Source organism: Desmodus rotundus, chromosome 1 (assembly GCF_022682495.2).
Source record: "Desmodus rotundus isolate HL8 chromosome 1, HLdesRot8A.1, whole genome shotgun sequence".
NCBI classification, from domain to species: Eukaryota; Metazoa; Chordata; class Mammalia; order Chiroptera; family Phyllostomidae; genus Desmodus; species Desmodus rotundus.
In genome coordinates this window covers 207,454,684-207,478,605 of record NC_071387.1, presented here as the reverse complement: position 1 = coordinate 207,478,605, position 23,922 = coordinate 207,454,684, and the positions used below count along the sequence as shown (strand labels likewise).

The 23,922-nt window shown below is 40.9% G+C and overlaps 1 protein-coding gene and 1 long non-coding RNA gene across 4 annotated transcripts in view; one reads left to right on the top strand and one right to left on the bottom strand.

Annotated features, from left to right (window-relative positions):
* PARP8 (poly(ADP-ribose) polymerase family member 8) overlaps window positions 1-23,922 on the bottom strand; it is a 154,936-nt gene that overhangs the window by 95,820 nt on the left and 35,194 nt on the right. The gene's annotated exons all lie outside the window — the stretch shown is intronic.
* On the top strand, window positions 15,515-20,155 carry LOC128779605 (uncharacterized). The gene is made up of 2 exons (XR_008425666.1): window positions 15,515-16,201; window positions 16,631-20,155. It is a non-coding gene; the product is annotated as an uncharacterized lncRNA (long non-coding RNA).

Genomic DNA, 23,922 nt, shown 5'->3' with positions numbered 1-23,922 from the left:
GTAGGGACACTGGAGTCATTTGTGGAATGATGTTTATTAAAAATGGGTAAGTCCTTCTATATTCTAACTCGGAATAATCTTCATCACAAAATTTCCCAGTGAACATGATGCGGTTCGCAACCCAAGGAACAGAGCACACAGGCTCTAGGATGCTGACCCTTTACAAGCTGTGGGGCCTGAGAAAACCTAACCGCCCAACCCTGTCCCTTATATGTCCAGGGAGCTGACAGCCACTTCTGAGCACTGCCCAGAGGATTACGTGGAAGGTGATGTGTCGGAGAAAGCAGCTGGGTAATGAGAGGAGACGAGCAATGAACACGATTTCTCAACTCCCACCCCGCCTCCCAAAAATCAAGAGTGGGAAGAAGCAAAAGCATTCTGTCCTGGATACCCACAGCCCCTGTGGGTCCACTCCTTCCCCTCCCTGCTGCAGGTGGGAGCCCTTGGGTTTGCAAGAGAACCCCCCTCCCAGGCAGAGGGGGGCTGAGCAACTGGGTGAGCCAAGCAGAACTGCAACCTGTTTCTTCCTACAGCAGGAAAGAGAAGTTACCTGCCTACACGCCAGCCTGTGGCCTCAGTGGCTGGCAGAGGGAGGGTGCCCAGTACTGTTACTGAGTGGTCCCGGGAAGATGGGAACGAGGAAGCACAGAGACCTGGCTCCTCTGGGAGCCCTCTGACACCCCAGCACACACAGCAAGGTGGACTTTAGAAGATTTCATAGACACAGGCTGAGCCACGATCGAGCCAAACCCGAGTCTGTGATCAGTGAGCTGATTGTTGCCTGAACAAGGATTTTCCTTTTACTGTCTAAGCCAGCAGGTAGTATTTGCCTTTCTCACAAGCCAAACCACCCTACTTTGTACATAGAACTACTAAATTGCTTGAGATATTTTAATGTAAACATCTACAAGCTACTTAAATTTTTTTTAAAAAAAAAACTAATAGATATTTAGCCCTGGTAGAGGATACACTAGTGATTTATTTAGACTTGCAACTAATACTCATAAATTTTATAGAACTTATGACCAAAAACAATGAAAATAAACTAGACATGGCATAACAAAAGTCACAAGTTCATGAGCCTGATTATCTTTCTGTTTGCCAAAGACAAGGTCATTTTCTTTAAGGTGTAATACTTTTTTTCTCGTGGTTAAATGGTTCTCAGTCCTTCATCGGCGTCTGACTCACTGCTTTGTTTCAATGCGGTATGGACACAGACTTGGATTTGGAAAGGGTCGCCCTGTCCAGGCCTTTCCTGTTTGTTCTGGACTGCAGCCTTCGGGGAGGCCAGCAGCCAAACAGGAGAACGGTTAGACCTTCAGACTAGAGAAGAGTATTTCTAAGCGCCTACTAAAATCAAGTAGCCTTTCACTCTTCATTAAGCTTTTGAAAAATGATTCATTCTCACAAGATTAATGTGAGAAGTATAATTATTTGGAAACAATGGTACTGTTCTTACATCTGACATATTTTGACCACAAAGTTAATCGAAGCCTAGATACTTGATTAAGTGAATGCAATTCATTGTTAACCAGTGAATATGTAACTAAAAGACAGCCTCAAAGTAACAAATATGTAACACAAAGAGAACCACATGAATGGCTTTACCCAGGGAAAGGTCACGGTTCAACAGAAATGGTTACAATCACAATGCCAGTTCTGAACATATGTCTAAACCCAACACTGACATGTGGGCAACGAGGGGACTCAGCTACTTTAGAGCCAATGAAACAAGAGTGACAAAAGACTCAGTTAGCTGGTGACACATTTTAGCGTGACAATTTGTACAGGTGTTATTGCTCTTTGATACTGTTTTTAATGGATATGAGGAAGACATCTTTTTTTTCTTTTTGAGCTACATTCTCAATTCTGTGGACACTACTTTTATAAACAAAACTGAACTGTTTTAAAAGAGCACCTAATTCTTCCCTGATCCCTTCAGAATCCAGAAACTTCTAATGTGTGGCCTTACTTTTCACAGCCATATTGTTACTTCCATAGGTTAAGAATTGCCCCCCCGCTGCCCCACATTTTTACCAGGATATTTCGGACAAAACAAGTGTGTAACCAAAGTTATGTCTAGAATATCACGTTTGAAAGTGATTTTCATTTAATCAGAAATGACAAGTAACTCTTGAGGGGCAGAGACCGACTTTACATGGGAAACTAATGCCTACAAAGTTCTCTCAAGAAAACAGGCCTCGTACCTGGCCAACAGGTTTCCAGAGTTACTGAGGGGGATCAAGGCCACTTTCTGGAAGAACAGAAATGGCAGCAAACTTTGGGAGCCTCAACCAGCCAAAAATTCACCCAATTACATGGATACGGAAGGTGAAATCTGTGGAAAACAGTTCTTTGGTTTCTTCTAGCCCCAGAGAAGCAAGTAACAGAGGCTCTTAAAAGCCCAACCAGGATTTCTCAAGAACATTTCCGGGGAGAAGTTAATTCCATCACCTCAACAGCTCCAGATTCTAGATTTGCAAACTCAAGGAGGCTTCTCTGGCCATCGAACACTTCGGTAGTAGCCTTTTCTGATGAAAATTACCTGCTTAAATTCGTTATGATCACAGGAGGAAGTCTAAGGAAAAACTGTCAAGGAAAAACTTGAAAATGGGCAAGAGACTCGCAGGATTTCCCACTGGGACGCTGGGCACTGTGCAGCGGACGCCGCAGTGACGATTGATTCCAAGGGGGTCTCCAATGCCTCAGGTCAGTTAAAAGCTAACGTTGTAAAGAACTGATCGTAATTTAAATTATTCCTGTTCATGGCGTTACAAATGATTGTATTTTTTTCTGGCCAAAAATATATACCTCAGCAAGTTAAATGCCCATACCTCTCATTTGAACCACTTTTCATATGCAAACATAAGCAAAGGGACTGATAAATAAATGCCTCCTTATTTCAAATTAATTTAGGCCCTAAACTGGCTAAGTCAACTTTATAATTACTGTAGATTTTGCTTAAAATACTTTTGTTTTCTTGAAAAGTTAGTTAACTGAAAGGTTTACAAATAGGGGTTGTTTAATAAATAATAGTGTATCTATTACAAAGATCCTACAGTCACTGAAAGGTAGATGCTAAGACCCTGTGTTAAAAATTTGAATTTACATGTACTTCTTAGAATATGGATTTGTAGTTGTATGGGGTCTCTTGGGGGGGAGAAGGTAGTAAGGGTATGCTTTTGGGGGGGAAGGTTTCTTGGATCACTGATTATTGTTATTATTAATGATATTTGCTCCTCTTTTCTATTTTTTTCTAGAACAAGCCACTAATATTAATCAAGCACACAGGGGAAAACTACTAGAATTAATCTTAAAATTATATTCCACAATTCAAATAAGAACATATTCATGAACGAAATGGGGGAACTCCTCGGTATCCCCCGGCTAGATCCTAAGCGTCCTTCAGGAGTTAGTTCACATTTTTACTTTCTCAGGTCCTCCCTCTGCGCGTCCCCCACTCTGTCCAACCTGACCCAGACAGGACTAAGTTCCTTTACTAGCCCTCTCATGGGGTCCTACATTACACCCTCTGCAAACTTTCTGGTTACAGTTTGGGTGAATAGCAGATCAATGCTTCTTTCTCCCGCTACCTCTTAACTTCTCTGTGCCTTAGTCACTGGGATGTCTAGTCGCTCGAGGCATGTGCATATTGTCCCCTAACAGGGGCTCGAAATACATGCGTGGCTCCCTTGTCATGCACACTGAGTGGCTCTTAAAGTCTGGCAGAATGAGAAGTATCCTGTGTCCCATCAAAGATAAACCACCTGAGCCAGTCAGCCTGACTCTGCCGCTAAGTCGGGTTTTCGAAGAGAGAACCCTTGCCTCTCGCGCAGGGAACACGTTTTACATATGTAATATTTTAAGGGACAGGATTTGGCCCAGAACATGTCTGCACGAACCACACCATTATAATGGAATTTTACTGCACTGTGTGATGTTGGGAAAGGAGAACAAAGGAGCCACACGGCTGTGTTTCCACCTCACACACAGAGGGTCCAGGTGCCTGAATCTGCAACTCAGCATGCTCAAAATCGTGGCAGTAACATACTTGATGTTTGCAAAAGGGATGAAAAATCTGATCGAACAGCAACGAGCACGTGATCTTCGTGAAATTTCAATCTATGCAGGCCATGCAAGTCTGTTTAAATAAACTGCAGGGTACCCTGTTCGGACAGCTCCCTCGGAGCCGCACAAAGGGACGCTGGCGTCCGACAGCAGCCCTGCCGCAGGACAGGCTCCGCCATCAACCCGGCCGCTCACAGCGCTCTTCCAACACGGCAAACCCTTCTGCTCGGGATGAATGGCACCACAGCAACATATTAGAGTGGTATTGATGATACGGAGGCTCCAGAAAGCAGGAGTAACACTCGGTTCTGCATATGTAAACTTGTTACGGTCTGGACTGAGGGTGGGCATCAATACCCCACCGGCTCGGCTCCCCTTGCTGGGCGACGCACGGTTAAAGAATCCAGCTGTGTCTCAGCATCCTTGATCATCCTTGATGTTGTGAATTCACTGAAGAAATGGGAAACTCCAGCATCCATGGACAGTCACTTCTGTTTTTAAAAATACATAAAGCTCTTAGCTCCAAAAAAATTCAATGAAGAAACTTCTCAGGGTACAGAATGCAGAGAACCGCGTGGGTAGCAGGGTGGGAAAGCAAGTTAACTGCCTTTGTTCAGTTCCTCTGGGTGCGAAAAGGCACACTAGCAACCCTGGGGCCACAAGCACCCTGGTGGGGAATTAAGACACTTGCAAGGACGTGAATTAGGAAAGGAAATCAATCTTACATAACGGTGAATACGTTAGGGACAAGAATACTTGTTCAAAGTGATTACGCAGCTCTCGGCAAGCAGGTCACCTACATGCCGCCCTGTTCGCATGCAGGACTGACCGTGAGTGGCCACCGCCACTTCCATCCTGCGGTGACAGCCCAAAGCCAAAGCTCATGACCAACCAGACACCCTGCTCAACACAGCACAAAGGTCTCCTCTTCTCTCTTCCCCTTCCCTTTTCTGACAAGAGCCAGAGAGAAGGAAAATGATGAAATTTCCTTTGTGAGGTTTCCTAACCCCCATCTCATCTCCACCTTCGAGAGTACCTTCATACATTATTGTGAATGCTACATAGGCCAACTGAAAAAAGATAAATATCCATATGGTCTTTGAAATAAAATCTCTATGAAAGAGGAAGATGAAGGTCAATGTAAAAGCCTTCGCATTACTCTTATCTGTACTTTTATAGTTAATATCATTGTGTCATCAGCTCCCCTGAGATTTTTTGGAGGTTTCCAAAGTTATTGTTCATAACAAAGTATGCCACTGACGTTCACCTTCCTCATTAGTAAAGCTATTGGTTACTGAGCAGAGTGTGAGAAAAATACAGAAACGGTCCACACGGGACAAGGGGACTTGAGAGAGGCTTTCGGGGCGTTAGTGTGCAACATGTGAGGACCCCTCAGAAACTGACGACTACTGCGGATTAAAGGAAAAGATGAACACGTGTGAGAACCAGATGTGCAAGGGATTCTGGGGGGTGTGACTCGGTAGGAGAACAAGTAATCATACTGAATATTAAAATGAAGCCCCACATAAGGAGACAAGGCTGAAAATGATTTTATTTATTTGTTTTTAGAGAGGGGGCGGGAGGGAGAAAGAGAGGGAGAGAAACATCAATGTGCGGTTGCCTCTCAAGCACCCCCTACTGGGTACCTGGCCTGCCATCCAGGCATGTGCTCTAGACTGGGAATCAAACCTGCGACCCTTTGGTTCACAGGCTGGTGCTCAATCCCCTGAGCTACATACTCAGGGCAAGCCTGAAAATGATAACAAAAACATTGGACTCTACCCTCGATGTTGACAAAATGCCCCCTTTTTTAGGTGTAACAAATTGTAAGGCTGAGAGCTAATAATTATGAACCATTTTCTAATTTATTTAACAACCACTATTTCTTTCTCTAGATAAAGTTTAATTGAAATTAAACATAAATACTGTTAGTGCAGCTTAATATAATCTTTCAAAAACAGACTTATTATAAAATACTAAGCAGAAGTCAATCAGGAAATCACTGAAAAGCTTTTAAAAACGACTTCAAAAATTTTTAAATATAAAGTTCTTTTAAACAAAAGAAAGTATTTTTCAGCAATTATTGGTATTAGGGATTTGAATTTTCAGTTCTCTCTCTTTTTTTTAATCCTTGCCTCAGATATGCTTAGGAGAGGGAGGGCGGGAGAGTGGGAGGGAGGGAGGGAGGGAGGGAGAGAGAAAACACTGATGATGCCTCATGAGCTGAACAGGGATTAAACCCGAAATCTTTCAGTACATGGACGAAACTCCAACCAACCAAGACACCTGGTCAGGGCCTCAGTTCTTTTTAAAAAGTCAATTGGACCCAAAAGTCCAAAGGAAACCATCTGTTACGCCAGAAATGAGTGTTTAATCCATTTTGAATCAGCCGTCTGTGACCATAGATCAAAAATAAAAAAGCCCTGTTACGTGAAAAGTACTCAGTTTTGTTCCCATAGTAGTTACAAAAAAAGATGCAATTCTGCTGAGTCAAAATTATTGCATATCCTTTACATCCATCATTTAAAAGAACAATTTTTACTACTTTGCTTTTAAAGCCAAATTACTCAGCAAAATGTGTCTAACCTAGTCCATTCATTAGCTTTTATGCAAATATCCTTCTGCATATCAATTATTTCTATTCAGAATTTCTTTTAACCATGTTTAGCAATCTGTACAAAGCACTGTTTGGATTTGTAGCAAATAGAAAACTGGGTTTGAAATTTAGAGGTACTCGGCACTAATTTCTAAGGGTAAATAAGTACTATCATATGATTCATATTTGTTAAGATTCTCTCCATATACTGTATGTAGTTTATTTTTTCAGATTCTAATTCCCACTTTTCTTAGGAGCAAACACTAAGTTACTGTCTGTTTGTTGCATTGTATTTCCACCGAAAACAATAGTAACTAAAAAACAGCAATATTCTTATGCTTATAAGCTAATCCTTTGCGGAAATTAATGATGACAAAGATCATAATTGCTTATCTGAACCCCCAGTAGCTAGGTGTTTTGAAATTCAGAGTTTTTCATATTTCAGGAATGCACCAGAGTGCACATTTCACACCTTACCATAAAAAACAATAATATACCTGCAGAGAAATGCATGAATGTTCCCATTATAAATCATCTGATGTCAGTTTAGATCAGTTCGTCGCTAAATACGGGCCAAATTTATAAAAATAATTTTGGTTCAATTTTCAGAGCTTTTTAGATTTAGAAATTCTGAATAATGTATTATATACAATCTATAAACTTCAACCTTTAATATCTGCCAGTGTGGCTCACGAGGCCGTGTTCTGTCAGCAAGCGAACACATAACTAGTCATAATCAGGAATCTATGCACAACGTACTCCTTGAGTCCTACAGCTCACACTTTCCCAATGACTGTGTCCAAAGTTAATAATTAAAGTATCTCAAGGGGACAATGACACTTCCCATCAGAGTGAGATCAGGACGAGCGTATCCTCAGAGTGAGAGAACAAGAGGTTGTCTACAGGGACCTACATTCTCGGTTCGTAACGTACTTCTCTTCATTACCGTACAGATGACGCCAGAGCTCTTCCACAGCTCCCAGGTTCGCAGGAGCCAGGCCTGCACCAGCAAATGCACAATGCTATGAACTTCCTATTTTACATTTTCATGTCACTCAAGTCCAACAGAGGAACATGCTCACTCTCTTGGACAGAAGAGCAAAAGAGAAACCAATTTTAAAAAGACTTCAACATGGAGAGACGTCTATTTTGCTTTCACTCCCTAAAGGCTGACCAAAGAATAAAAGGTTTTAGAAATGGGAAAAAAATAATGTATATAACAAATGTGATCTGGATCTCAGTGTTAGAGTGAAAAAGAAGCCGGTCATCACCCAGAGCACAGCCTCATGTTACTGAGGAAAAACAAATTTATAGGGAGTTGTTCCATTCCCAGTGGAGTCAGCAGAGCTAGACTCTCTGACATCTTCCTCTAAGTCACTGACTTCTTGTGGTTTTGCTCAGACTTGGCTATGGCAAGAAACTTCTGACTACTCTTTGACAAGATCTAATCTTTCTTCCTCAAAATATTTCTAAACAGGGAAAGCCAAGCCCCACCAGGCGCCCTTGCCTCATAAGTAGTATCCTGGTCTCCTGCTGGATGCCCATGTCCGTGAGCTGGGCTCACCTGTGATCACAGTTAACAAAAGAACTTCATCTTCCAGAAGTACGGAGTTGTTTTCAAAGGAAATCACTTAACATATAACAAAATACCTCCCTGATTTCTGGCACTAAATAAATATTTCATCAGCTAAAGTACTGGTTAATAATCAGCAAGAAAATCCAATTCCATCATATCAACTTCTTTTGTTATAAGTTTGACACTCATAAAGTTACACAAGTGACGAAAAAAGAAAACTGATATAACTAAGACCAAATAAAATCAAGTTAAAATTCTTCTACAATCTGTATTGATGACCCTATGTTTTATGTTTTTTTTAATCTGTTTTAATTTTAAAAGAGGAAATATACCCAAGGTGTTTGTCCTAATTGATAACAGACAAGCAAAAAACTTCCTAATACCTTAGTTAATAGATTTGCATATGAATTTGCTTTAAGAAAGCATTCAAAATATTCCTTTGCCTATATTTCCATTCTCAAATGCACCCAGCTCTTTTCTCTGATGCATTCCAAAATAAGTTCTGTTCGGGTAAGGGACCTTTACTGAAAGACAGGAAATATTTCAAGGCCACGCTTCATAGTCCTAATGCATAACTGCTTTTTCCCTCTTAAAATCAAGGAGCACCTTCCTGTTTAAATGTGCGAGGTGGTAAGAAGGGTGCTGGAAATGTCCCCAGAGCCAAGGAGTCCAACTTCATCGGGAAGAAGAGGATGGAAAAACAGTTGAGACTACTCTAATCTGGAAGAGACCGGTGGAAGATGAGATGTTCGTACTGAAAAGAAATCATTCATAAAGAGTTACCTTTCTGAACTGCAAAGAGAAATAAAATGACTCCCGTAACACTCAGTTAGTCATGGAACAGGGCCACCCAGCCGGGCCTCTCACTTTATAGGTAAGGAAATGGGGGCGCACGGAGTTCTATTCATGTGCCCTTGTCACACAGCCCTTGTCCAGAACTTAGGGATTGTTTGGTGCAGATGTGTTTCAATAAGTTTTATCATTTTCACAATTATTTCACTGTATTTGTACAGCACATTTATTAACATTTACAGGTAGTAGAACACTAGCTCTTGCTCCAACTCAGAAATCAATCAATAAACCAACCACAAAATATATTTAAGCCAAATGTGAAGAAAAAACTATTTTTCCTCTCTATATTGTTTCCTTAGCAAAGCAATTTATGCGAATGGAGTCACATCTAATTCCCGTTGGCATCGGTTTTGCGAATCGGTATTGGTGAACAAGGAGGGTTCCCCTCACGACGAGGTGCCTGCTGGAAACTGTTTTTACTTAGTTCCAGTTGCCAAAGCAATGAGAGCAAACATTTGTCTACTTTTGTTTTTTAAATGAATGGGACTTTCACTTTAAAGAGGAGCAACAGCTGCCCACCACTGCACGTCACCGTGCACCAGAAGACTGGGCCACAACGTTGCCACACATCTTAGTGCATTCTGAGGAAAAAAAAGGTTTTAATATTCAGCCTGTCTGAATAAAAGTGAGCTATTACCTTTTTCTACAATGAAAATCTTTGATTTGTCTCATCACGTTATTAAATATTTTTCAAGATTAACACATAGGTATCTCCCACATGAAAGGATATGGGAAAACTCTTAAAACATTTCACGTAAACTTTCATTTTGAGGGTGTCAAAATCATGTTTTAAATAATTAACATTCTACCCTTGATGGTGTAGCTCAGTGGATTGAGTGCGGGCTGTGAACCAAAGGGTCACCGGTTCGATTCCCAGTCAGGGCACATGCCTGGGTTCCAGGCCAGGTCCCCAGTCGGGGGCCACGAGAGAGGCAACCACACATTGATGTTTCTCTCCCTCTCTTTCTTCCTCCCTCCCCTTCTGTCTAAAAATAAATAAATAAAATCTTTTTAAAAAATTACGTAACATTCTAAACTTTGTTGGAGAAGCGACCGACTCAAAAATATTTAAATGCATTTTCTTAATAGCATTTTAAATATTAAAATATTAGTTTTCCTCTCTCTTTGGGAAGTATTTCCTCATCAGACAGTCTTGGAACAGGGAAGGCAACACATTCTGGGAGGGGCATATCTCAAGGTCTCATTCGGGTGCTCCCACGCCCCCCAAAGAAAGAAAGAAAACAGTCCACGGTTAAGCACTGGGCAAGCTGCAGGACCTTAACTTTGAAAGTGTGAGTCACATGAAAACAAAGGGCCAACATAAAAAGTGTGATGAACAGCCAAGGGGAAGCCAGCGAACCATCAATTAAACTGCCCTTGGAATACGAGAGAGGGAAACCGAATGAGAATGATGTCAGCTCTAAGATTGCATGCAAATTTCAACGTGACAAGTTTCTCAGGGTTCAAAAGGTGACGATCCACAGGAGCATTCCTACCGTTTTTGATGGGTTGATTCATAGATCACTCAAAGCTGATCATTCCTTTAAGTCAGCCACACAGCTCCCACGTGTCACCCGGACCCACTCTGATATCTAAAACTGCAAGTACCAATGCGGCCTCTTCATCGGACACTGCCGCTCAACAGAGGAAACAAGAAACCAGCTTAGAAATGTTCAATAGAACTAAAAGGAAAGTCAAGCCTTAATTCACTTCCACCCGGAGAAATGACACGGAGAACCAGCGAATGCTGGCAACGCTCACGCCTGCCCCGACCTTTCCTCTCAGACGGGCACTGGGCACTGACGTCAGCTGTTCCTACACCACCACTCCGAGGAAGCAATCCGGAAGGGGTGATCCCTTCCGACCAAACACACTGCAAAATGAAAGCGCACCAGAGGTTTCACAGATCTGGCAAATACGTAGCCCTTCAGAGAAAGGACACTGGCACTCAGAGTGAAAAGAATAAGCAAATGAATTGAGTAATTCGTTTTCCATCAGTTATTAACAGTCAGAACTCAACATTTAACTGAGCTTGGAGTAAATAAATGACGACTGAATGGGAAAAGACAGGGCGTGTGAACTCGGGGTGTTTCTTGTCCCCTGAAGGAGAACACAAGGAGAACGGCACCAAAAGAAATGAGAGCCATCGTCCTGGCAGATGCTCTGAAGAGAGAACACCCGTAAACCAGAGCATGAAGGAGGTAACAGTATGGGAAGGGACTTCCCCAGACACAGTGGTGACTGGGCCGAAATGTCTACATGAGTCGGAGACAAGAATTGGGGGACTTAACACCACCCTCATTCTTCAAACTTTGAACTTTTTAGCCCAGTATCTCCCAACCTGCATGTGGAATCCAGACAACCTCACGGGCAGAGACCGTATTCTCTTCTTCTACGCACCTGTGCTACCTGAAGCCCCTGCACCGTGGAAGGTGCGAATCATGATCAACCTCCACATCTTTTGTTGAACTGAAAGCCGCCCTACAAGTCAGGTAGATGACCTGAAAGATTTTACTCTTTAAAAACACACTCCGCACGTACCACTGCCACAGTCTAATCAAAGCAGTTGACACAGGACCCACACAAAGAAGAATCAGGCGGATCAGCGTGGGTGGGTGGGAGTTTGTCTTCTCCCAGGGAAGCCAGGACCGGTGGGAAGAGGAGCCAGCGCTGGGACTGCGCACACTGCTAGGGGAGGCAGAATTTGGCTCCCGAGAGCGCCAGGCCTGACTCACCAAGTGTTCACACGTGCCCACCACGCTTGTGTAAGGAAGTAGCTCAAACGTCCCCCACCCAGGGGGATGTGGAGGTACACATCCCACAGCCCTGCTGACTGGCCCTGCCCTTCGCAGGGGGCATGCAGGAGCGGGGAGTCTACCTGAGACCAGTGTGCGCAGCGGCTCCCTCGTGGGTTTTCCCGAACTGTGGGAAGGCAACTGGCTCCACCCACACCCTGCCCAAGCCAACGTGATGAACCAGAGCTTTGTTCCCAGGGGGGTGTAAATTGAGACATCCCCGCCAAAGCACAATTCGCTTCACAGTGGTGAGTGATGCTAATCCGTGTGGTTAAGGGAGAGCAAAACACAGCCTCGCCCTTGAGACTGTGCAATCCAGCCCGAGGCACACATGTCAGTAAAACCATTATTTATAAAACGGGAAAGGAAATAAAGCTTGGAAGGTAACTAATGAAACAGATTACACATCATTCATTCATTCATTCAATAGGTTTTTACTGAACACCATTTATATACCAAGCACTTAATTGTGTCATGTAATAAAACACCATAAATTATTATTGCACAGTGGAGGAAACAGAGACTCCCAAGTTCAGGTACCCTCCCAAGTTTAGATACAGGAAAAAAGGTGAAGCTTCAAACCCAGGTCTGTCTGGCATACAGCTAAGGAAGAGACATTTTTAAAAAATAAAAAGAAGCTGGGAGAGAGGCAACTTAAAGCAATATGGCAGGGCTGTGGGGAAACCACATACAGAGCAAGAATGTGCCAGTTTCTAAAAAGGAGGCGTGGGGATATCACTGCGTAGGTGGCTCAGCCATAAACAGCTCAGCCTTTAAGGGAAGCTTCTATAGTTGGGATTTGGAGGAAATCTCGCATGTATGCCCAGAATTACAAAAACTATCCAAGCAGCATCGCTTACAAACCGGTAAGGCCCAACATCGCAGTGCCATTCTGAAATACAAACACCGACAGAAAAGAACATACTGACTGTATTTTAGAGACACTGGCCTCAGACCTAACGGATCTCCTGCCATTGCAGCTTAAGTGAACTGCAAACACCTGTTTCAGCCCTAGTGTTGTGCAAACAACCGAATGTGTCTGCCGTGGAAGAAACAATCGGTGGATCGAAAAATCACCCTTTAATTCATCTTATTTAGCCCACTAATTTTGCTCTAATTCCCAGCCATTATTTCCAGTAAACATGTAAAATTATGTTTGAACTTCACAGATCCGCCCAGACTGAACATGTGTTCAGGGTAGGGAGCTATAGTTAGCCAATACTTTCCCACATTACAGGGATGAGTCAAATGTAAGATTTTTATTTAAACCTCTGTGTGAGCACCTTGTTAAAGTGTAAATGGGCCAACGGTGCACTGTTTTATCATACTTCCGATATTAGTCAGCATTTGCCTCTAGCTAATACACACATACACAAACATTATGTAAGTGGTTTATGAAAAGCAATTAAATTCCTTTAACAGGTGTTAAACTACATCTCCAACCAAAAAAGTTCAGACGTTTTAACTACAATTATAATAACAATATTAAACAAGAGTATCATATACAGCCCAAGTTTTTATTTGTATTGCTTCTGTCAGAAATGTTAAAAGCTACAACATAATTACTATATTATCCATTAATAAAACAATCAATTACAGGCAGATAAGTAGAACAGGAGAGAACTAGCAGACATTTCACCCACATTTCACCACACACAATGAGTGGCTATTTCTGATGGACACAGTGATTCTCATTCATCCCCACGCCAACTTGTCAACATCAATTCATGTCGCTGCAAACTCATTTCTGAACCAATCCACTTTTGTTTTCAGTAAAGGATAACCAAAATGACTGCTTCCTACGCTGTGCTGGCACGTGCTCTGTGTCACTTCAAAGGAAACAAACAGTCACACGTTTGATTAGCTGTAATTTGTTTTGAATGAATCTACTGAAAAGTTAGCAGTTTGCATGCTTACTAAGGTAACTGAAAGTAAAGAATCAATTTTCACATGTACAATACAATGTCACCAATCTGTGAGTTTGCTGTTTTATCCTGAAAGCCGAGAGGAAAAGCATGTAATGTGAACCGGCAACTGCACCAAGGATTCCTGCACTTGTTCTGGGAGAGTATTTACAGGCTCGTCTCGGCACAGGTGGGTGCTGACCGAGGACGATCGCTTCTTCTGGAGGATTCCAAATCCCCTAGTTAAAATTTAAAAGGGAAAGTACATTTCTCATAAATTGTAGAAAACATTTCAACTTTTCTAGGACTTAAAGCTTTGCAAAGAAACTATTTAAGAATTTCCCTCACTTCTTAAACGTTTTTTTTAAAAAGAAATCTAATAAGGAATCGAAATAAACTTGTTTGGGAAATATCTAAAAATACTCCTCACTAATGTATATTTTTCTTATGTTTCCTTTATTTTTCTAATTCACTTTTCTCTTTGTTATTTTCCTTCTTCAAAAACTTACTCTTCCCTTTAATTACAGGATCGCTACCACCAAGGGTCAATGGGTGAGTCATAAACTCAATGGATCACACTGTCAAGGAGCCTTAAAGGGCTTCCCCACTTTTCATACTGTAGGGGTGAACGAACAAGAAAGCAAAGCAAGATTAGGAGACTTATTTGCTTTCCTATAGTAAGGAAGTGACAGAAGTAGCACAAGAATCTAGAGTTCATGCAAACCCAAAGGACCTAAATGAAATTAAATATTAATCTGCCAAGAGCAAACCACCACTTCTTTCACAAAAGGCCCTAGCCTTTAATACCCACTTAATAATATCAGTATGATAATCACCACCACCATCACCAAAGTCTTGAGAAGGCAATTATTTGATCCAGAAAGTGGGAACACTCTATTCCTCGTAGAGAAATCACTGAATTAAAGACTCAGACAAGAGCACAGGGAGACATGGAACGGCTCTCCACTGCTCCCCGAGGCCGGGGACAGCAGGAGGTAGAATCTTCATTTCAAGCACACGGAACATTCACGCCGGACAACCTGGCACACCATCTCTGTCGAAGACAACGTCCTGTATGCACTAAATCCCAGTTCCTCCAGAGTGCACACTGGACTCCACGGTCCAGGAAAGTCTGAGAAGCACATACCTTCTGCTCTCAATTCTTACATGAGATTTCAGTAGCTTAACACAAGAGGGGCTGACTTTTCAGCCCTACCACACACAAGAGATGTGTGTACCACAGCATCCTTTGATGTTATTAATACATTTGGCTTATGGTAAAATTTAATTACTTTGACAATTCTTTCGTTAACTATAGAACTTCAGTTTTCAGTGGCACTGCCTTCAGTTAGGAATGAATGGCAGAGGTAAACAAATACAGGTAATTTTAAAACAGGTCTCGGCCATCCCACGTTCCCTGTTTAGTCCAGCTGTCCCCCATTCTTCGACGACTGCACTGAAACACCATGAAAACGGTACCCTATTTTATTTGGACACAATGAAAAGGAAACGGCTTGGGACTGAAAAAATAAAACCTGATTCATCTTTTTAGTCACGTTCCTCAATAGTATTACAAAATGTTTAGAGCATGATAGAGATACACAGAAAATGCAAAAGACATAAAAAAGGGGAGTTGTTATAAGAACTACCTGGAAAAAAAGACAGAAAAACCAGAATACAGCTTTAGCAGTGTTTAAAAAATATTACATGCTGCGTACAAAGATAGGATTTCTTACCAACTCCTACAACAGATTTTTACTAAGAAAAAACTTTTCTATGAATTCACTCACTGCTTATTGCTAAATAAGACACTGCTGGTTTTTCAAAAGAAATTTTAAGAGATACAGAAGGCTACAGGCTCAGCCACAGAATGCCATCCAGCTCATTCCCAGCTCGCAGGTGCTACCTGGACGGCTCCCACCCACCGGAGCTCATCAAGCACAGACAAGGGGAGGCAGGACACCCGGCCTTGGCAGTGTCACAGCTGCTTGACTTCTGGAATTCAGAGAAAATGGGAGGGGAACCTGGTGAACGGAATGTTCTCTCAAGGACGCCAGTGCCGTCCTCTGAGATAAAGAGCTGAGTGCGTGGACACAAGCCACAATTTGCTCCGTGGCTGGCCGGTGTTCACACTGCAGTCAATCACTATCAGGGCGCGACCCCGTTGCAAAAGCTAACACTCCGCTAAAAACAATATACATTGGGTCTCCAGTACCCACTGGTGTTAAAATGGCCTGTTTTCTGGAGCAGGGGCCCCCACTGCTGCCACCGCCAAACAGAAACTGTACTGAGGCGGACCTCTCTCCCGAGCGGGGAGACTGCTGCTGAAGGTGCCTTCCCCGGGGCCCGAGGAAGGGCCGGAGGGTTTTAGCCCACTCCCAAAGTATTTCGTACAGGACCCTTGCGGAAGGTAAGAAACCAATTTTCCCACCCCCACGCCCCCCCCCAATCCCTTTAATGAGATCATTAGATTGCTCTTATGGCCACAAGCAGCAGGAGACGCGGGAGAAGTGAGAGATGTGGGAGAAGTGACGTTGGAGAAGGAACAGGGCTGTAGGCACCCCGCCCTGCCCAGCACTCCAGGCTGAAGGTCCCAAGGCGCTGGGGTCCCAGGCTGCGCTGGGCCCCATGGAACAGGCACCCCAGCGCAGCTGGGCCGGAGCCAGAGATGGTACCCTCTCATTCCCAAAGACCCACAGGGAGGGAAGGGAAAAGAGGAAAGCTGTCTCCCACACATGACTCATTTAAAGGAAAAGCAGGCCTCGGTGGCATCAGGGGACAGACAGGCTGGCAAATGCTGCTCCTTAACCCCAGTATTTATTCACCCCTTCTTCTACAGAAACCCGATGGTTAGCTGGGAACACAGGTGCCCTAAATCAAGACTACTTCGCAGCCTCCCCTGCACCCAGGAATTAAGATCGGACCATCCCAGTCAATACGGTACACACAGGGACAGCTGCAGCAGCTTCTGGCATCACCCGCGTGCAGCGGCTGGCCCGAGTCCCTTTGGCGCACCTCCTCCTGTCCTCCGTGCTGATGCTGAGGACAGGGGCAGCACCTGGGCCTGTTAGGAAGGAGGGAGCTGCAAGGGCCTGCATCCCTGAGCAGCGTGGCCAGACCTGCCCTGGAAGACTTAGCAACAAGAAACAAAAAAAAAGTTTAGGCCGATGTTATAGGTGTTTTGTGTACTGCGGCCAATGGGTTACTGGAGACCCTGACGCCCCAAGGCCTGAGAGCACACTAGAGGGGTGGGAGGGGGTGAAACACGCAGCGCACGGTCTAGGTCCCCGCCGGGCGCCAACCACTGCTGCGTTAGCCCCCGACCTTACGACGGAAGCAAATCAATGTATACTGTTGGGAGCAGTGAGAGGAAGACTTCCTAACATACTTCTTTTGAGAGGATCCCCCCTTAATGAATATATTCCTGTTGATGGAATTCACAACGAGAATAGAACTCGATCAAATATTCACATAATTTTGCCTGAGGACTTTATGATTTATGACAGTTATACCTGAAAAGACACCACAGGTAAAGTCTCTTAGAAGTTCTATCGCTTTCGCATAAAAGTGATCAAGAGTAGACTTTGCCCTTCGGTAAGGAAAATCTTTTCCATGACATACTGCATATTTTCCTTCCAAGGACTAGTCTTTCTCTGAGGAAGCCAGTAAAGTATTTTTATAATTTCCCTTTTTATCCTTTAAACTACCTAACTTCTGAGAAGGATGAAGAGCTTTCTCCGTAGTTTTAAAAGCATTTCCTATTTATTCCATAATAAGTTTATAATTTTTATAAGAAGACATACAAGACTGCTTCTTTGAGACAAAGACATTTATCAAGGTCAATTTACCCGTGTATCACTTTCAAAATTCAGCACGCAAAGATATCGAAATATGGTCAAAATTCCTAGATATTAATATGAATTTCACAACTGTGTAATTCCTTGACAATTATACTCTCAATTCTTTCTTTCTTTTACAATGACTGGTAGAAAAGTTATATTTCTAATTTAATTTTTATTATATATACTCAGTACAATATTCATTTCTCATTTAATATGGCTGTTCACAGTATAAAGCAATTTGAGCAACACTGTGCATTATTACACTTTAGATGAAAAACCATTCCATGCTGAATCAACTTCTTTTAAAATTTCATCTGAGGAGGCATACAATTATAGGTACTCAGTCTTCATCAACTTTAAGACATAATAATGCTTAAGAAGGATAAACATAACATGAAATTGCATTTGAATTTGTAATTTATTTCAATGCTATTCCAACCACTCGTGTTCCCTCTGTCTTGATATTCATGTGAAAGAGCGGATCAGTAATGATCCAAATTCAAATCAGAGCAAAACGCGAGGCCTTGGTTAATATTGTAGTATTTTTAAAGTTTAATTAGAAACCAAGACAAATGCTGTTAATTGATAAATAGCTTACTCAATTTTAGCATAATTTTAATTTTGAAATTGAATACTGACGTTAAAAAAAATGAAGCAAATTAATACACCTTTAGAAGTAGTAAAGAATTTAGTCCTTTGCTTACAAATTTTACTTTTTCTTTTTGGTTAATATAGGTAACATGCACCTTAAATAATCTCTTTACTTTGTGCCTATTAAAATAAAATTATCCTCAATATTCCTAAAATCTTTCTTTTCCAAATGAGGCCCCTGTCATGGAGTAAGGAGTTACTGAATCCCAGGTTTAACATCAGTGGAACCAACCACAGGTAGGAGATGGTAGGAGATGGTAACAAATGCATGGTTAGATGCGGAATCGTAAGAGGTAGAATTCTTAGTCCCAGTTTTTAGAAAGGATGCAGCAGTCTGTATCTGTGCTTTATTAGCTATTGTACTCCACGTTTGCTTCTCATTATGAGGTTAACAACAGGGGGAGGGGCGGCTCTTCAGGGGCAACGACACCATAGGCTCTTGTTCTGCGCCTGTTACGGGGACCATTCCCGGACATGTGAAGCACTTTGGTTGGCCTAATAAGGTAATGGATCATATATGGCATTTATTGCATTTTTTAAAAGCTTCAGAGTAGAGAAATCTAAGTTTCTGTTCTCCCAAAGGCATAAAGAGGAAAATAAATCTCTTTTTGTACCACTCCGAGTATAAATCACAAATGAAACCATTCTCTCTGGGTATCAATTATTGCTTAAGAATTCCAGCAGTGCCCACCTAGGGAGGGGTGCGATACACTCAGATTTAAAAGCTGATTGTTTCTAACTCCTATTTGTCATAAACAGTATTGCAAATGGGTATAACCTAAAAATTCTATTCAGTTCGTGGCGCAGCTAAATTACTAGTACTTGAGTAAGAATCCACGGACTGCACAAGCTGGGACGGCAGACATTACACAGTTATACTCACACACGGAGTATTCGAACTTGGGAGTCTGTGGGTTTCCAACCTTACTGTAATATCAATAAAATGAACAGAAAAGTCATTTTATGAAAGTTGTGATAAAAATTGTACTAAATATGTATACCCAGTGCTAAACTACAGGAGGGCTTCTTTCATATAATGTACCTGGCCACTTAGATAATTCAAAACCGAATAAAATCTTCATAAAAAATAAAACAGCCAAGTAATGTTTCTTCCAGTTAACTGGAAATTATCTCATGATTTGTATTACGGTTGGGTCATTGTGATGAGCCAATCAGATTACAGAAATTTACCTAAATTCTTTTTACCTGATTTTTTTTTACCGATTCTGAGAACTCAGAAAGGAGATACATATTTATGCTAGGTCCAGAGCCTTCAAGCACCGTTTCCTTCACAGCTGCAGCTAATAATGTATCCAAGTCCTAATCATGTTCAAATTAACATAACACCATTGACGAACAACATAAAAACAAAATTATTTCCCTCTTAATGTTAAAATCCTCTAATAGCGGAGGGTTAGATAGAATGTATCCTTAAGGAGCAATCTTTAGCTACTTACTTCAAAGAGATAGATAATGTGTCCTAATTTTAGTAAGTATGACTGAGCATTTTTAAGAATTATCACAATGTCAGCTTTTGGAAATGTAAGATAAACAGATGAAACCCATACTTTTTGCTAATATTTTAAATTGATATATACTTGGTTATAAAAGTCTCACAAATCTGTTTTTCAAGCTAGGCTTCTATCTTCATTAGAGGAGAGATGAATATGCAAGAACAGCCAGAAAGTATCAAGTACACAAAACGTTAACATTAACAAAAGGTTTTGAAAAAATATTTTTCATCGCTTCTTGGCCTTTTGGCTAAGATCATGTGTGAAAAAACATTTTTCAAAAGAAAAAAATAATAAAAAAGTTTAAAAATTGAGCAAACCCTTCAAAATTAAAAAGACTTATACTAACAATTGAAAATTTAACAAAAGGGTTGAATGATAAAATTCAAGAAATCTTTAAAAAGCAAAATAAAGAAATAAAGACATGGCAAATACAAAAATCAAAATAAGAAACAGAGGATCATTACAGGAAGTTCAACAACAGTCTCAGAAAAAGGAATTTAAAACAGTGACCAAATATTGTCAAAGGCAGTGTGTGAAATAATTCCCTAGAACAAGAGGAGCTTTCATAGCAAAAGGCCTTGCTGTGAACCTTAAATCTAATAGACTATTTAAAAAAAAAAGTCCACACAGAGCAACAACATTGTGAAATTTCAGAACTTTAAAGATAAAAAGATCTCTGAAAAGCTTTCAGAGAGATACAAAAACAAGTTACATATAAACGAATTAACATCAGAAAGGTCCGAGAGCACTGGATACACTAAGATTATTGAGCAATTATCTCCAAAATTATGAGGGACAATGAGTTCTAACCCAGAACTCCATACCTTCTCAATCAATTAAAATGGAGATCAAATAAAGATTTTGTAGACATGGCCAGGCTCAAAACAGGACCTCTAACACAACTTTCCTTTGGCAGCTAAGAGAGTACACATTTTAAAGCAACAGGGAAAGTATGACGTCCAGAAAACAGGACATGACGCAGGGTTATGTTGAAGAATAGCACATGCATCAGACCTGCAGAGAATGGGGTGCAGACTCAAGGAAAGAGGGGCTCATCGAGGGCTCTAGGATGGGGAGGGAGGGGGCAGAGATGGCCATTTGCTGTGTTTACCATTTGGGGAAATTATTGAAAGCCATGACAAAAATTCTAAAAGAAGTGGAAAAAATACATAATCAAATAAAGGCTAATGGAAAAATCCACAGGTAATTTTTAAGCCTAACAGTGGTAAGTTATAGGAGGAAAAGAGTGCAAGAGTTACCCTGTTACAGCGGCTGCACGTGTACCGCTGACGACTGATGCAACCAGGACTTGTGAAATGAGGATACTGAGAGACTGCGGAGGAGGGAAGTGTAAGACAGATAAACACTAACAACAGGCACTCAACAGAATCTGTCTAAAATGGATTAAAGCAGTAAAGACTGGTTTAAACATATTATGTTAAAATATGGTAAATCCGGTTGACAGAAGACCATGCTGTCTGATTTCATAATTACACATATTTACTTCCATGAATATAGAATTTTTAAAAACTCCCCAATGATAACAAGAGATCAGAGCAAATAGCAAGGTAATATTGGCATTCATTTAAATCCAAAAAAAGCGGTCAATACAGTCAACTTTCAAAAGACCATCTCGGCAGGCAGTGCGTGGTTGCTACACTTGGCTCTCGTCTCCTAAAAAGTAGCAGAACATGTCCACCTATGTTTTTGGAAGACCTCCCAATGATTAAGCCTTAAAATCATCCCAACATTATAGTCAGACACTAAGAGGTTAGTGTTAATGACTAAAGAATTGCAATCAAACCTTCAGAATTTGCCTATTGTTTCTGAGAAAAAACTATGCATTCTAAGTAGTTGTCAAGCCTATTTGTTACTGTGAAATAAGAACTAAAAAAAAAAAAATAATCTAAATTCAAAACATCTGCAAAATAGAAAAACACCCTAGGAGAATCATCGAATGAGCAGCAATTGCAACTTGTAAGTATCTAAGTTTCTTTCCTGCAGGACTTGGGAGGTGAATATTGACTGATCATGAATTTATGTTAACTGAATGATGAATTATATACTCTTCTCAAGACCTACGCTTACACTATATATAAACCATTTACACGGATGCATGGCTGACAAGTGTCTGATTTAGTAAATCAATAAATGGTCTTGCAAATGTGTATAAAGAGATTTTATATCAGTTTACAAAGAACATACTGAGTGAACCACATAAATATGTGCAGATCTAAAACTTAGACACGACTACCCAATAAAAAGTAGCTATATAGATATTTGTGTAAATTATGAAACCCCTGAGAAGTGACTTCATAAGCAAGATGTATGTACCAGTATATGGAAATGGTGGAAATCAATCACCCTAAGCAACACACATCACAATGGAGTATTAAAATATGAATTAGGTTAACCAAATTTTACTGAAGTAAAAGCATTCTGAAAGCACAAGGTATTTGACAAAATGAAAATGTTGGTTCTTTTTTGTTCTCTTTACTAGTAATAATACTGCTATTGCTTCAATTTACTGTGGGTACAGTTCTAATCTGAGTTAAATATTTGTGTTTGTGTGTGTGTGTTATAGCAAGTTATGATTCCTATGTACAAACTGGAGAGACTGAGTAACTACCCAAGATCATGAACAGCCTGGATTCAAACGGAACTTCTGGACTCGAAACCCTGCTCTTAACCACTAAAATTGTTGTTAGGTAGGCTTGTCTTTGATATTAACCACCGTTAAGTTTACAATCCAAAGGCTCCAAATTTAGTCAAGTGGGACAGAAGGAAGATTAAATGATTTTTCAGATAAAAGAAAACTGATACCAGACATGAGAAGTTTTGCATCCCATAAAGATTTTTTTAAATAATTTTTAAAAATATTTGAAACCCAATACTATATGAAAAAGAGTAAGATATCACAGAAATGAAGTTCCAAACTCTCAAAACTTTAGTACAATCCTCCAACGCACTAATCAGTAGATACATATTAAAATAACAATAGAATATGATTTTACACCATAATTACTGGCAAGAGTGGGGAGAATGATAACTCTCACCACTTCTGCCCAGAAGATGATGGCACAACCAGTTTAAGGAAACACTGTTGAGTGTGAGCTTATTTTAATCCAACAATTCCATTTTTAAAATATAACCAAGAGAGAATCTAGTTCAAGTATTTAGACACACAAAGATGCTCAATAATATTAGTACCTAGCCCAGGCCAGTGTGGCTCAGTTGGTTGGAGCATCATCCCATAAACTGAAAGGTCCCAGGTTTGATCCCCAGTCACGGCACATGCCTGGGTTGCAGGTTTGGTCCCAGGTTGGGCACTGACCAATGCTTCTCTCTCGCATCGATGTCTCTCTCCCTGTCTCTCTCCCTCCCTTCCCCCCCTAAAGTCAGTAAGCACATCCTTGGGTTAGGATAATAAAAAATTAAAATTAGTACCTATACCGTAATAGTGAAATGTGGTAATTTCACAACAAACTGATATAACCTAACACAATAATTAAAAGTATAGATATATACCATGTTTATGAAAAAGATACATTTCTAGTATGCTACACATTCAAAATTTGTGTTTGAGTTGAGTAATACTGGGTCTTTATTTTCAACATAAAATTACTCATTAGTGATTTTTTTCAAATAGTGCACTCCTTCACTACTTTGAAACACATCCAGTGTTATTGAAGAATTATTTTTATATATACATATATAAAATAATCGCATATATATACACATATAAACTAAATATAAACTAAAAGTCAGTATGTTTAAAGTTTAAAATATTTTTCTGGTCCAAATGACAAACGAAAGTATCTTAACGATTTAAAACTCAACAAATTTTAAAAACTTAAACATTCCAAAAATATCTGTCTCACCTAAACTCCTACCTCCTTCTTCCTGATCCTTTTTTTTCAGCCAACTTTGTCTCTTTAGCAACCTCATGATTTTTCCAGATTTCAAAAGAGCCAATCTTATTAAGTCACTTCAAAAATGATTATTCAGCCATGGCTGCTGTGGCTCAGTGGACTGAGCATCAGCCTGTGTACTGAAAGGTCACCGGTTCAATTCCCATTCAGGACACACGCCTGCACTGCAGGCCAGGTTCCAGTTGGGGCGTG